Source organism: Rosa chinensis, chromosome 7, assembly GCF_002994745.2.
Source record: "Rosa chinensis cultivar Old Blush chromosome 7, RchiOBHm-V2, whole genome shotgun sequence".
NCBI lineage: Eukaryota > Viridiplantae > Streptophyta > Magnoliopsida > Rosales > Rosaceae > Rosa > Rosa chinensis.
The window spans coordinates 67,838,801-67,855,518 of NC_037094.1; the positions used below are offsets into that span (position 1 = coordinate 67,838,801).

The following is a 16,718-nucleotide window of genomic DNA, read 5'->3' on the forward strand; positions in this document are numbered from 1 at the left end:
TTGTTGTCTGAGATAAGTAACAGACAACCAAAATGAAATTATCTCCCTTGTCTGTTATTGCACTCAGACAACAGAGACAATTTTATTTCTGTTGTGTGTTCTCAATCTCACACAACATAATTTTGTTTCTTTTGTTGTTGGTTGTTAGTTTACACAACAACTACATTTGGTTAGCTGTGGTGTGAATATTGTAATCAAATTAGCTAACAGCCAATGATTGTTGTAGGAGAAGCCTTAATTTTGAACTCTTTTGTAGTCATACAACACATTGTTTTGTATTGTGTTGTATGACTGAATATTGGATAGTAATTACCACAAAAACAGTGCTCTAATCCATATCATTCAATTACCATTTTTCAAACATCCATACATTCAAGTAACTAGATAATGTACCAAATAAGAAATCATTCCTAGCTAGCTACACTTGAATCAAAAGCTGATATAAAATCATTCCTAGATATCATTCCAACTGCTGTTCCATTGACAATTACTTTGACACCTGATTTGCAACTGCTAGCTCCTCAATATCAGCCTCTTCATTTTTTGCATCATTTTCTGCTATAAGATGCCAAAATAACATGGAATAAGCCACTTTGATACATCAAACAAACTTCAATTGATTCACCATATACAATTTTATAAGCATTGAAACAAACTTCAATTGATTCACTGTATTCTTGTTACAAAATCGAAATCACAAATCAAGACATAAAAAAAAGTGAGGAAACCAGCAAGCAGTTTTAGGTACCTTCCATCCATGCCGATGATCCTGATGGTATTCTTCCGCTTGCCAAAGGCAACAATATGCTGTAAACCTTCCTGCAAGTGAAATTTGGCCACTGACCATTTTGAGCTGAAATACCTTGGGAGCACATCTGCAAAAGATCATATCATTATAAACAAGAACCGAACATGTAAACTCTTAACAAGTTTGCAAATTTCATGTCAATTTTCATGATAGTTTCTAGATTAAGACGATATACTAATTGGATCTTTCTATGCATATTATTATGCATAAGAAGCAGCTGAAACAAGAAGCAGGTGAACCAAATTGTGTTCATCCATTGATACTTAAATAGATTAGTGACAAAAGAGAAGAAGAGCAGGAACTTCGAATTCCATGTTCTTCTTATGAACCCACAACACAAGTACTCAATTACATTGAAGCAAAACTTTATAATCCATAAGCTAGAGACCTAAACTTCCAGGGCCCTTATTTGTTATCATTCTGTTTCAATGAAAGCATGAAACTTTTGAAATTTTCAAAGAGCACCAAGACGAAAGCATATACCTTGACATTTTCAGGGAACTCCGCAACCTTATACGAATCAGCTGAGACTCCGTCAACCACATACTGGAAAACAACACTTGTAAATTCAAACCACCATGAATAAACTTACAGATGCAATTTTTTAAACTTACAGATGCAATTTTTTAATTAAATGTTGAAAAATAAAAGGCATTGCATCAAATCACATAAACATCAATTCCTTTGACACAATGAGGGAAACAAAATACGAGAACTTAGCTGTTCTTAATTTTATAGTCACAAGCGTCGCTCTTGTTAGCTCAAAACCCTTTTCTGTGACGCACTGAGAAAACAAAATGGATCAACCAAGATAACATTGGAATGCATTGTTGTAATTAAAGCAGAGTGTGCATTGAAAAATAAACTTTAAGAATGTAAAAAGATAGAGCTTTAGATTTGGAACTTAGAGCCCAAATAAGTATGTGACCTCTCATGAATCATTACCTACTAGCACCAGGTCCTTCCTCTACTAGCGTCATACAAAACTTAAGTCTCTAATTCTTATTGCTTTTCCCGTAATATCCTTCCCCTTTTAAGACAACAGGTGATGCCATCTCTCCTACAAGCCTCTACTATCCCTCCCATAATGCAACTGCAAAAAGTAAAAAACCCCTTAAAAGAAAAGTACACCAACCTAGCCCAATTAAGTTACCCTAAAAGATCACTAATAGTGCTTGAATTCTAAATTTTATAGACAACATAATGGAAGAAAAGGACAAACAGAAAAACCCAAATACAAGAAGTTATCGGCATTATCAAATGCTAGAATTAAATAACAAAGTACTTAAGGGTGAAAGAGCATTATTTTTCCATCTACTTTTTTTTTCCGATATCGTTTATATTTTTAAATTCATGCAACCAAATCGAACTCAGCACTTATGAACTACATGATACCTAATACTTAATTACCCAAAAGACCACTCAACAATACAAAAGCTACCATGCACAGATCATATGGGATACATCATACATGGATATAGTAAATCTCAATAAAATCAGGATATTGTACGTCAAGAATATGTCAACAAGAAGTATAAACTATGAAAATTATACCCCAACACCACTGACCAATTTACAATTAGCTCACCTGCACAGAATTATTCACCCGCACCAGTTCACTGCATGAAAGGAAACACACAAGAAAATGTCTCAGCCTTAAGAGTCTGTCAGATATGTGCTGTGTCTGGATTTCATAGATTTTAAGCACAAAACAATAAAATAAAGGCTCACAATCATCAGATCACTTCACTGCATGGTCTCTTTACTGTCACTTTAGACCACATACAATCTGACCGTAATGAAATGAAGGAAACTAAATGATTCCATTGGAGAGGTAATGCTCAAAGTTGGTTTTCGTGCCAATTGCCTTTGAGTCAAACATCATCTCTTATCCCCATAACTAGAATGGGATGGAGTGTGTCTGAGTGTATTCATGAATAAATTTTCCCAGCCAAGATAGGAAGGTTACTTCAAATTTAAAATAATGCCTATAAGCCTTGATGGATTATCTTAATGTCCACTTTACCAAATGTCATATGAAATTCATATACTGAGTCCTAACATGAATATATGAGATATCATGCAACCAATGTTGTACCACAACACTGAACAGAGAAATCCTACCAATCAAAGAGGAAACTAGCTTTAGAAATCTTAAACGTTCCGTCGTCAACAAATAGACACAGTAAATGGGAACATGGAACTCACCATCCTTTTGCTGACGTAAGGCTATATCTTGATTGGCATCTCAGATTGATTTTCAACCTTAACTAAATTATGTTTCTCCAACTCAAATTCTTTTCTAGTACATTTCCCACTCATTTTGGGTTTAATTTGTTGGACTTCCTTGACTTATTTGATAGAGGAAGGGTACTAGAAACTGGTTGTAGTGGAATACTAAGCTGACTTTCTTCATCTGCTGCAAACCAAGAAGGAAGTGCTCCAGTATGCACATTTCCACTAGTCTCTTTCAGACCCTTGGAAGGGATTTGAGTGAGATTCTGAACACCTGGAAAGGAAAAAAAAAATTCTTAAATGAGCATGCTTTACCTATATCAGATTAAATACAACTCTACCTATATCAGACAATTGGAGTTGGTTCATTGTTCAAAGATGTACACGTACAATTGGCATCAACTTAATTGGAGTTGAGATAAACACATAGAACAAACTCAAGATTCCTACCTTGAGAACTGCTTTGTCCCATTGTCATTCTTCTGTGTTGATACACATTGTTTATCTGCATCAAACATATTGTTGTTAGCCAAATTTATGGCCATTATAAATACAAACATATGAATAGAAAGCTTTGCGTTATGTCCTAAGAAGTGCATAACCAAACTTACCCTTTCATTATTGAAATTTTCGTCAGCTGAGCCTTTTCTACCATTAGAAATAAGAGAACCCTGGCTAGTAAATGAAATCACAAATGTAAGCACACAGCAGATAACAAAACATAAGCATAGTTCATTGCACGGGAGGAACCTCTAAGACAATTGATTCAATTCAGATCACACAGAAACATAACAAATGGAAGAAATTAAGGGAAAACATCAAAACAGCACCCAATCTTTGCACTCATTTCATCAAAATCATGGTATAAACCCAAACCCAAATTTCTCATCATCATTTCAAAATAAAATCAGAAACAACCAACCCAAAACCCTAATTCATACCAATTACCCTAATTTCCCAAAAATCCAAGTCAACAACCAAACCAAAATCATCAGAAAGAAAAGCAACTCATCACAGAAGGGAAGTGGAGGACAAAATGGGAAACCGATGAGATGTTCATTTGGCGGAAGAGAAGGCCAAGAATGGCGAGAGAGTAGAGGAGGACGATGAGGACTTCGGAAACGAGAGAAGAGGTCGTAGAGAGCTTGGTCATCGCTTATCTCGATTCAGACGGAACTCTCCTAAAGTCGATACCGTCTCCATGGCCGTCCTTCCTCCGTCGAACAAATCGGAGAATTATACGGTTTGGACATTAGGAGAGTTCGGGGATTTCTTGCTTGATGGCTGAAACGACGAAGGCCATGGTTTTATGCGATGGATTGAGACGAAGGCCATGGTTGCAGATTGAGAGACTGGGAGAGCTTTACGAGAGAGAGAGAGAGAGGGGTTTCGGGTAGAAAGAGAGAGAGAGAGGATGGTGAGAGAGATCCAAATCGGCCGTTAGCTTTAGGGTTTGTGAGAGAGGACTGATTGGGATTTTCATTTCGTTTTGTCGAGAGAGAGTGTCGAAGCCTCGAAGGTAAACCAAAGGCTTTATTTTCTTTCTTCTTTTTTCCTTTTGGACACAATGCAGAAATTCAACCTAGCAAAAAAATTCTTAAAGTTACTCCCACAACAGAAACTTAACCAACTGTCGTATGAGTGCACTATATAAAATCAAAATGCCAAAACATGTAGGGAAATATGCTGCCTACAACATTTTGGCTCAAAATATTGCAGCCTATGTTCCTACATCACACAACAGAATAGCTTAAATCTGTTGTCCAATTTCTACAGCTTGCACTAGGCGTACCTAGTGGAAGACATTCAAGCAAGCTTCCTCAAAATTTGGCACCCATTTTTCAATCACACAACGGAAATCTCAATGCACTGTTGTACCTAGTAGCCCAAATTTCATATTTCAAGAGGCAACCAAGACTTCAGAGTGGAGGGAAATCTGCCGCTAAATGTTTTAAGACTCAGACAACGGACAATACTTAATTGTGTTGTGCAATGTAGTTCTGAGAAAAAAATTATCACTTTGTTGACATTCACACAACAGAACATCACAAATACCGTTGTACAATAGAGTTCACTTAAACACACAACAAACGATTTCTGTTCCATTGTGTGATTAGTGTTGTGTGATTAACTTTTTGTAGTAGTGTATAATGAAAAAGTGTATAATGTCTAGAGTTTGGTCACCATGGTTTAACTTTAGAATGTTGGACCAACAAGAACGTAAGTCAGGAACATTAATGTACTGAATTCTGGGTTATTTAGAAATCATTTTTGATTTTGATGTGGAATCTATTGTTTTTTTTTTATATGCAAAAATACTATTATTAAATAAAAAAAGCCTTTGGGGCAACCAGAGTTTACAACGTCAAATAGAAGCGCATGGGAGGCATTTCTTGGTAGACCATTTGTCCACGCGATTACATTTTGAGAGCCATGACCTAGATGAGCTATAGCATCTGCTATAAAATTTGCTTCCCTAAAAACATGGTTGAAGTTGATATTTGAAAAGCCAGTGGTAATATGTCTTATGTCTTGAATTAGTTTAGCAATTCTCCAGGGTGGTTTCAGAGCATCAATAATTAACTTTGAGTCTCCTTCAGCTTGTACTTGTGTGAATCCATGCTGCTTTGCTGCAACCAAGCCATCCCTTAAGGCCATAGCCTCAGCTACCGGAATTGTGGTGCAACCAAAGCCCTTAGTAGCAGCAACCAACGGCCTTCCAGTTGAATCTCTAATAACAAAACCACCAGCTGTGGAGTTTTGTATTTCAGATTCATCAAAATTTAATTTAACAAAATTTGAGGGAGGGGGATTCCACACAATGGTATTTTGTGGTTTGGGAATACCCATCACCCCAGAATTTTGCAAGCTGATGTTCATGTCCATTAGAGTGGCAGCAGAAGCTACCACAACAGCATTAGGGAAAGAAACTTTTCCTCTAAAGATAGTTTCATTCCTTGCTATCCAATTCTGCCAGCAAGTTACAATAACTTTTGCAAAAACTGAATTGTCATATGGTTGGATAAGGAACATTTTCTGGAATACCTTTAGGTAACCTTCAGTCCAATCAAGTGGAGGGGAAACCTGAGCAAGTCTCCACACTACAGAAGAGAATTCACAATAGCCAAATAAATGGTCAGCAGTTTCATTGTCACTATCACAAAGTGGGCAAGAATTATCATCAATATAGCCAAGTTGTGATAATCAATCTCTAATTTTCAGTCTTCCCCTTAGCATCAACCAACCAAAGATTTTGGCCTTTGGTGGTATGTTTAACTTCCAAAGTTTATTCAGTAAGGCTGTGGTCCTATGTTTTTCCAAATTTTCAAGTTGCGGCCAAGTGGCAGATTTGATAGTGAAGCTACCATTGTAGGAAGGCCCCCAAACAAATTCATCTTCCTGTTCTTTGATGGGAATTGGTATTCCCATAATTTGGTTAACCAAACTTACATCCACAGAAGTAAGGGAAGTGAGTAATTTACCTCTATTCCAAGTGCCATCAAAGAAATGTAATTTGCAACTGTTTCATTTGTGTTGATAGTATGATGCATATTAGGAGGAATAAGCTCAATCAAAGGGTGATCCAAAGCCCAATTAAAAAGCCAGAAATTAATAGCAAAAGAACTTGATTGTTTCTTCTTGACCTGGAGAAAAGAAATATTTTTAAGGTACTTTTTCCTAACGAGCTGTACCCACCAATTCTGTTCGTGTGTTAAAATCTTCCAAGCAAGCTTAGCTATTGCTGCATTGTTAAAGAAGGCACTTGGTCTTACACCAAGTCCACCCAAGTTCTTGAGAGTGCAAACTTTATTCCAAGCAACAAGGGGAGACTTAGTGTTGGAGCCCCAGAAAAAATCCCTAGCCTTATCGTCAAGGGTATTTTGGAGCATTTGAAGCAAGAAATTACATGGTTTGGCATGCCAGCCAGATTGGACTTGATCAAGGTTAATCTTCCAGCCCTTGAAAGTGTGCCTTTTTTCCAGCCAGCAAGTTTATTTGAAACTTTAAGTAAAAGCTCATTTTCATTAAGAAGGTCTTTCCAAAAGATGACATTGTGTATGTCTAGGTATTTGCCAATAGACCTTTTGTTGTATACCAAGGATATTGACAATGTCATGTTTCAGGGAAGTAGAAACATTGGGAGAAAAGTAGAGAGAAGATTTGTGAAAGTTTATTTTCTGTCCAGAAGCTTGGGAGAAATTATTCAAGACTGTCAATATAGATCTAGCAGCTTTAGTAGTTGCTTTGCCAAAAATAAGAGTCGTCTGCAAACATGAGGTTAGAGACTCTAAATCCCATAGGGGAGGACAAAATACCAACCTGGAACTTATTGTTGCTAGCTCATCTGTTGAGATGCTTGATAAGTGGTTCCATAGCAAGGATAAAGATGTAAGGGGATAAGGGATCACCTTGCCTAATCCCCCTAGTTGGTGTGAAATTAGCTTCAGGATGGCTATTAATAATAACAGAAAAGGAAACAGTGGTGATACAGTTAATAATTTGGTTAATCCAAATATCATTAAAACCAAAACATTTAAGACAACATACAATATAATTCCAATTGATAAAATCATAAGCTTTTTCCAAATCCAGTTTAATAGCCATTATTGTACCTATCTTACCTTTTCGTTTTTGAAAGTCAGAAAAAAAGTTCATGTGCAATCAGGATGTTATCCTGAATGGCTCGGCCTAGAGCAAAAGCTCCTTGATTTTGAGAAATACACTTGTTTAAAAGAGGTCTTAACCTCCTGACTATTATTTTAGTAATGATTTTATAACAAACATTACACAAGCTAATAGGTCTAAGACCAGAGACCATATCCGGTTTGTCAACCTTAGGAATTAGGGGAATATTAGATTGATTAGATTCAAGGGCCTGTTGTTTTGAAAGAAATCAGTGATCATGGGAATGACTGTACTTTTTACCTCTTCCCAGCAATTTTGGTAGAAGCTGGCATGCAAGCCATTAGGGCCAGGTGCCTTATAGGGTCCAATTGTTTTGACTGCCTCCCAGATTTCCTCTTCTGTGACGGACTGCAAAAGAGTGTCACTGTCAGTTTGGCTAATACAAGGTTCAATAATATTAGTAAAATCATTCATGGAGTTGGAGCTAGGGTCTAAGGGTAGTATCCCGGTGAAATCTGTTCTTAAAATCACGTCTTATTAATTGAGATATTTCCTGTTCTGAAGTGATCCAAAGTTCACAAGGGTCCTTTAGTTGAGAGATGGTATTACACCGCTTCCTAACATTGGCCTGAGCTTGGAAAATTTTTGTATTTCTGTCTCCAAGGTTTAGCCAATTTGTTCTACCCAAAAAAGTTCCTCATGTTTAAAGCATTGAAGTAGTTCCTCCTTAACCTGGATGTGTTGTTCCTGCAAAGGTAAGGAAAAAGGAGACATCATTAATTGAAGTTGGAGATCATTGCTTTGTTCATTAAGGATTTCCATTTTCCTAAAGATGTTTCCAAAAACATTTTTGTTCCAAGATTTAACTTGGTAACAGAACTGATTGCATATAGTGAGAAAATTCAATAGAGGATTAGTCTCCTTTTGTTGATTCCAAACTTTGTGTACTAAGGGCTTAAAGTCCTTATGGGATAACCACATAGCCTCAAATTTAAAGGATTTGCGCTTTCTCATTGTCCTGTCCTTAAGAGTTAAACAAATTGGACCATGATCTGATCCTATTATCGGAAGATTTTCAAAGTATAAATCAGGATATTGATTTAGGAAGGCAACATTGACACAAGCTCTGTCCAATCTTTCATAGATTATAGTGTCATCCTTATGGCAGATAGTCCAAGTATAAGGAACTCCAGAAGCATTAACTGAGGTTATTCTTGAGGTGTTAAGAAAATTAATAAAGTTCATCATATAAGTAGTTATGGACTGGTTTCCACCAAGTTTTTCCTCAAGAGATTCAATATTATTAAAATCACCCATTAATAACCAAGGGTCATTTGTATCTGGTTTCAGATTACTAAGCTCAATCCAAAAATTTGCTTGTTTATCTTTTTGTGGATAAGCATAAGTTATATCGCAATGTATAAATCGATCATGCAGAGTTAACAAATCCATTTTAACAGTTTTAGTTTTCCAAAGTAGCAAAATACCACCACATTGGCCTTGAGCAGGGATCAAGATATAATCATCAAAAGATAACTTCCTTAATTTATTTAGAATAGTACTTGAAGCCCTAGTATCTAAAAGACACAGAACATCAAGATCATAAAAGGAAGTATAAAAAAGGCACTACGCCACAAAACCAGCCCAAGCGCTGCCTCTATAGTTCCAACACATTAACTTCATGGTTTAGGGGCCTTAGGAGAAGAGGCACTGTCCTCCTCAGCAATAGCATCAACCATGCTATGGTCCTCAGTCATGTCCCTAGTGCTCTTCTTGGATCCTGAACTCATTACCTAGTCACTATCAGCCAGCATAATAGCCCTTTCCATTAACAACCTTGACCAACTCATTCATATCCTCGCTATCATCGTTGACAAAATCAGAAGCCTTAGCATCACTAAAGTTTTCAAATTGCATGGTGGGAAAATCAAAATTAGATAAAAAGAAGTTCACAGCGTCATTAGGGGAGTAAATCTCCAAACCAGGGTTAGTGGGAAGTTTTGCAATCTCAGGAAAAGAAGAAAAAGATAAAACAGAGGTAGAGTCATGAGAGGAAATTCTCACCACTTCCTCCTCATTGGAAGAAGCACTCTTAGCAGGTTGTCCTGAACCTTGACCAACAGGTTTACCAATGATAACTCCTTGACCAGCAGCCATGTCCTTAAAAGATATACCAGATTTGACCAGGGCTTGTTTAGTGACTTGAACAGCTTTCCCTTTCCTATTATAAGTCTCAGTTGAATTCCCCATGGTAGCTTGTAGGGTGGTCTGCCTTCTCCTCTGAACCCTAGTCCAGCCCGGAGAGGGAGGGTTTGGGTCAATCTTGGAGGTGTCTTGAATATCTATGACAAAATTTGACTTTGCCGGTTGGGGAAAGTAAATCATCACTTTCTCCAAAGCGAGTTGCCTAATGTCTGGGTCAACCTCCATATCCTCTGGAACTATATCCTCATCACCATCCTCCTTATCCACCAGGACAAAGTGCTTATCCTTCTTCCTAAATGGGCAGCTCATAATCTTGAGCATATAGCTACCACACTCAAAACACACCTCAAAAATGGCTTCATAAGACAAGTAGAGTTTAGCAAGTTCACTTCCAAGGTCAAAGGGAAGATCTCCCTCATCCTCCTCTCGCACCACCAACACTCTCTTTAGCGGGGTACGGAGATCAATCTCTATGCACACACGAGCAAAGATGAAGTTTTCACTCTGTTCAGTCTTCTCATCCATCTTGATGAAGCGTCCTAGAACCTTCATAATTGGCTGAATAGCCTGCTTATTCCAGTACTGAAAAGGCAGATTTGGAAGTCTGACCCACAAGATAAGGGTTTCGATGGTAGTGGTGCGGGCATTGAAACCCGAAAACCAGCCCCGAATATGGAAAATGCGTCCCTTCACAAACACGGACAGTTGTCCAAGACAAACTCAACATCTCTAAGATGTTGGAACTCGAGAGAATACCAACCATTGATTAGTTGGCACATTTTGACAGTCCCCTGAAGGTTGGCCCAGTGTTAGTTACACTTCCTAACTATCTTCCTAGGGGAAACCCTTTTACCAAATATCTTGGCAATGAGGACATAGTTGCTAAGGTACTCTTTGCCAGCTATAACATGTCGGGGAATAAAGACAGTGGTTTCATTGCTATCAAAAACAATCCTTATGCCACCAATATGAGTGATAAAAGGAGGTTCATTTTGGTTAGGCCTGGGGAAAGGGTTGAAAACAACAGGGCTCCTGGGGCGGGAGGAACTTGCTTAAGCTAAGGCGTTTGGACTAAAAGCCATTGCATGGTGAAGAACAGATTGAGAAAGGAGGGATTGTTTAGGGTGGATAGGTGACATGAGAAGGATGTGAAGGTCAATATTTATACTTCCCTATGCATGGGTAATCGAAAAGAGGCTCTTAGGAAATTGGTAAGTTCCAAAGAGGAACCAAGCGTGCCATCGGAGAAACAAACATTTCCCATCAAAACGAGGCGTAGTAATCATTGTCCATCTAAGGCAATTAATGCTAACAGGTAATAAGAATAGCAATCAATTTGTAGTTATACTTGATAATCAGAAATAAGATAGGCCAAGCCACCCAAGACATTAAAGCAAGTGAAATTGCATTGGAAATGATAGGAGCGTACCTAGTTCGTGAGGGTCATGTTGGGTATAGCACGCAGCTAGAAATCATCAAACAGCTTCTCAGAGCAAAGCTTCCATTTGTGTTGATCCATATCACGACATATCAGGATGCAGAGATTGCTCATAGAGTAGCTAGCTATCAAAAGGTTCAGAGTAGGTTCGTCGATAGCAGGGCAAGTTAGTTTTGGTTGATTGTAAATCTTTTGGGTCAGAAGCATTGGAACTAGGTATGGTTTTAGGAAGAAGAGGCCATGTGTTTAAAGATGGGTTTGAGAGGTGATCTGTGTGGTGGTGTAGGGGCCTGGCCATGGTGGCCACCACTAACGCTCTCCGGCAGCAAGAAATCTAGAGTGAACGTACCCTAGAAGGGCTCTAGGGTTTGGAAGAGAAGCACATGTAGGGCGTGTCATGGCCCTCTAGGTTTTCAAAACAGAGATTGTTATGCCTCTAATCTATTATTTATGTCTATATCCGTTTGTGCTAATAAACGCAAGGAAAGTCATTACTCTAAGTAGTAAACATTTTAGAATTATTGGCAAGTCCCAAAGCCTTTCTTTTCGTGTAATTCAAGAAAATCCCTGAACTTTGACCCATCTCCATTTGAGATTATTCTATGCTAGAGAATTAAACTTGGTAAATACTACTGCATGAGTCCTTTTCTTTTACGCCTCAATACTCCCTTTCTAGTTGAAGAGTGGATATTGGAAACTCCCAACTTGTTAACAAGAAATTCAAAGGATGTCTTTCCTAATGGTTTTGTAAAAATGTCTGCAATCTGTTGTGTAGGCTGTTTCAATCTTTCCTGACTTTATGTATTGTCGCACCATATGACAATCCAAGTCAATATGTTTAGTTCTCTCATGGAATACTGGATTTGCTGCAATGTAGAAGGCTGATTAATTATCACAATGCAACTTTGATGGTTTTGAGTTGTCACTCCCCGAACCCGGCGTCGGTGGATTTTAAGCACCTGACCCCGAATCTGAGGTGTGAGTGTTACAAAGCAGAATGTAAATAAGCTCTTCCTTCTAAGCTCTTCATTCTAGGCTCGTCCAACCTATTCTCTGCAAAAAGTATTAGAGATGGGTGGGTGAGCAAAACCACGCGCTCAGTGAGTAGATCATGTAATATGCCAATAAAGCCATGTCATTTTACACACGCTACAAAGTAGTATATCTTATACATATCAATTCACAGCAATTTATCACATCGCATCATCCCTTCTTATTGATTATCCTTCAATTTAGTGACCACCACGGGCACCGTAATGGCCTTCTCTAGCCCTATACCACCGTGTGACACATCCTTACTTCGGCATATACCACCGTGTGACACATCCTTACTTCGGCATAGTCAATCAAGAAGTTCTCATGTTCCATGACTAGTCAAACAATGGATCCAGCACATAATATATATAAACTCCGCATATTTCGCAAACATACATGCTTCAGTTGAAAATAGAGAGATATTTCGTAAATAGCTAAAATCATGCTTTTCCACCATTTTTGTAAAAAATAAGAATATTTGAAACATATTACACAAATCCACTCACCTCGATAATACAAATCGCCTCCTAGAATACTGATTGTAAACCGAGCCTCCTAAAACGATCTTTCTAGAAATCACCATTGGATCTAACTCAAACCTCTATGCATAGAAAGAGGACATCAAGACGAATCCGTAGCCTTACGCGGATCCTGAATCGGAGTTACAGATAAAATGTTTTGATCCGCCGAAGTTTTAGAGAGAGAAAGGAGAGAGAGAAATCTCTTTGAAATTGGTACGGAAGAATGGGGTAGTTGAATTCCTATTTGTAGGGAGAGAACTGCCACATGTCAAGACATGAATGGTTGGTTTGGTGCCACTTGTCAACTTCTAAATCAAACACCAACAAGCTTATGCCACTTGTCAAGCACACAAAGACATGATGCCACCACTTGACACATGTCAATCTGATCTTGCACATGCAAGACATGTTTGGCTGCTGCTACTTGGTCTCCAAGTCAGCCTATCGACCAATAGCAATGCGCCACATCACCAATTATTGTAATTTCTATCCAAACTTCAAAAATTCCTTAAAAATAGCTTGGAAACCCGAAAAATTCATCGAAAAATGCTGCAAACTCGTGGGGACCTCTACTTTCCACTTCTAAGCTAAAAAAATAAAATTTGACCAACTTCAAAATTCAGGATCTCACAATTGGTAATACCAAGATCTTTAAAAAAAAATTGTAGTCAAACTAAGTCATAACTGGCCTCTGCCATGGATCGATACGCAACTTCTGTAGTTGATAGTGTAACTATGTCTTGCTTTTTGGTTTTTCAAGAGATTAAAGAATTTCTAAGGAATGTACAATAACCAATGACTGACCTTCTTGTACCAGCCAATTTGAATCACAATATGCTTTTAGCTCAAGAGCACCTTTTACCGGAAATAAAAGTTTTTGTCCAGCAATTCCTTTCCAATAGCGTAGGACACGAAATGCAGCTTCCATGTGTGGTTTCAGTGGTTGATGCATGCAATGACTCAGTACATGAACTGGAAACACAATATCAGGCCATGTCACTGTAAAATAAATAAGGCGCATACTAACCTTCTGTAATGTGAAGATAGCAATTCCCCATTAGTGGGAGATAATTTCAAGTATAGCTCCATAGGAACCGTAGCTGGATGTGTTGCAAGAATTCATGCGTCATCAATTATCTCTAAGGCATACTTTCTTTGAATTTCTTGGAACTTGCCACTTCTATGCCAAAAAAAAAACTTGAGATTGTGAAGATCTTTGATGTAGGAAATCTTTAAGAGATTGGACGGTTGTGGGATCATTTCCTGTAATATCAAAATGTCATCCATATAAATTAAGATAACAGTAAAGGAAGAATTAGTGGACCTGGTGAATAACCTGCCATAGATTGCATGAAATTGGTATCTTGAAGAGCAGTGGTGAACCCCTAGAACCAATTCCTAGAAGCTTGGTTTAAGCCATATAATGATTTGTTTAGGCATCACACCAAATTCTCCCCTTATCAACTAAATCCAAGATGTGGGAGCATGTTTCTTCATCCAAATCACCATATGAAAAGGCATCCTGAACATCAAGTTGGTGGAGAGGCCAATGACGCATACCTGCTGTACCTACATGTGCCAGAACGAGCATAATTAGCTATAATGAGCCATGCTCATTGTACCGCCAGAGGTACCGACTCCCACCAAGGGGATGACCTGCGAAGGCAAGGCCAGGCAGGCTACCGCTTAAGCCCTGGACCGCCCCCAGATCACCGCTGACGTGCCGCCACGCGCCGCGTCAAGATAGCATCAGAAGCTCCAGACGCTGGGAATCGAAGCACATTAGTCCCACATTGGAAACAAGAAGAAGATAAACCTCTTCCTCAACTATAAAAGGTTCTATCCTCTCTCCTCATTAATTACGCAATTACTACTCATTTATTGTTATGCTGCGCATATACAGTGACTGACTTAGGCATCGGAGAAGTGAAGACCGCCCAACGCGGTCTCCCTCTGACGCCCTGTCTATCGTGTTGCAGCAAACAAGAGTCACCTAATCCTAGGAGTAGCGGTCCACCCACCAGACCCGCGTTAAGCAAGGAATCGGCTACCGCCGGACTTGAGCATTAACATTGGCGCCTTCTGTGGGAATCCTTGAACAAAAGGTCATCCCGCCACAATCACCATGACTAACGACAACGGGGAGAATGCTGAAGAGCAGGCAGATCAATCCGCCATTCCCCAACCCACCAACCCAGCGGTAGGCATCAACCGCGCGTTATTCACCACCCCGGTCAACCCCGGCAGTGAGACAAACCCAAGTAGCAGCTGCCCGCCAAGCCAAGACCTCGCCTCCCTGTATGAGCTGGCACTGGAGGATCTTCACAAGGTGAACAGAGAACGCAAACAGGAGCGCAAGGAAAAGGCCGAGGCCCAGAGGCAGGTGGCCACGCTTGTGTCCCGCTTCGATGAGCTAAAGAAAACGCTGGAGGCAACCGCCAACCCGGCACGAAGTGAGCAGTCACGAAGCACCAGGCATAGCCGACCCGACACTGGAGCATTGGTACAAGCACCGGTCGTACACATGCAGGTCCCGCTGCACCCACCAGAGCTAGCGGGAATGGGACCACCCCCTGCACCCCAGCTAATGTTGGAACAGAAGGCGGAGTCATCACTGCACACCCACCGCTCGAGACCTCGGGCAAGAACAGAGGGAAACCCACCCGCTCCCAGGCGAGGATCAGTTCAGCGGAGTACCCGGCGACCCCGCCGGCGATGCAACCGCTCAAATATTGGAAAGCATGCAGCAGTTGGAACAACGGTTAATCCGGGCGGAATCAAGCACCCCGGCCCCAGCTTCAAACCCACTTTTCGCGTCCAGGCCAGGACCATTTACCGTTGAAATTTTGCTGGCCGTTAGACCGGCGTATGCAAAGACCCCTAAAATGTCACATTACAGCGGTAAGACTGATCCCTTCGTCCATATGGACACCTTCAAGAAAATCACCAACAACAAGGGATTCGATGACGCCACCCTGTGCCACTTGTTCAGTGAAACGCTAGACAATGAGGCAATGAATTGGTTCTTCGAATGCCCGCCGGGATCCATTGACTCATTTCAGGTATTATCGCATGCTTTCCTTTCTCGGTTCATCCTACTGTCCGCCGGGCACCACAACACAAGCCAACTGGTCAACGTCAAGCAGGGTACGGAGGAGACACTGAAGGCGTTCGTCATAAGGTGGCGAGCGGCAACATCTCAGTGCCGTGATCTTGATAAAACAATGGCTTTGGCGGCTTTTAAGCAGGGACTCCTCAAAGGGCCATTTCTCTATCACCTCAACTACAATCATCCAAATGCGGTATACGACCACCACATGAGTGAGGCGGTCATTCATGCCCAAGCAGAATTCATCACATATGGAGAGACCCCACTGCCACCAGTGGCGCTAGCAAAGTCGACACAACCCTCCTCCAGTCAGCAGGGAACCACTAGCAAAATCTCCACACCGCCAACTGACAAGAAGAGGGAGTGGCAGCAGGGTCAGTACCAAAACAAGCGGCAAAAGGATCAGCACTACAAGGGAAACCGCCCATCCCATGGGGACAACTGCAACAAACATACGGAGTCTTCCCAGCGGTATGCAGTATTTACAGTCCTCACGGCTACGCATGAAGAAATATACAATCAGTGCAAGGATCAGATCCCACCGCCGCCCCCGGGAAAATACCCAAAAACAGGAAAGCCAAGAAACACCGGCAGGTGGTGCAAATACCACGAGGACAGCTGTCACAATACCAACAGCTGCAACGCCCTCAAAACAGCCATTGAGACCTTGTACCGTGACGGCAAGCTTGAGCAGTTCAAGGTGCGCCAACCGCCACCTGTGATCGCCGATATTGAGCCCAT

The 16,718-nt window shown here is 40.3% G+C and overlaps 1 long non-coding RNA gene across 1 annotated transcript; it reads right to left on the reverse strand.

Annotated features, from left to right (window-relative positions):
* Positions 1–333: 333 nt before the first annotated feature.
* Positions 334–1,239, reverse strand: LOC121050468. The gene is made up of 3 exons (XR_005803083.1): positions 1,161–1,239; positions 749–875; positions 334–558 (listed from the first exon to the last, which is right to left on the reverse strand). It is a non-coding gene; the product is annotated as an uncharacterized LOC121050468 (long non-coding RNA).
* Positions 1,240–16,718: the final 15,479 nt, after the last annotated feature.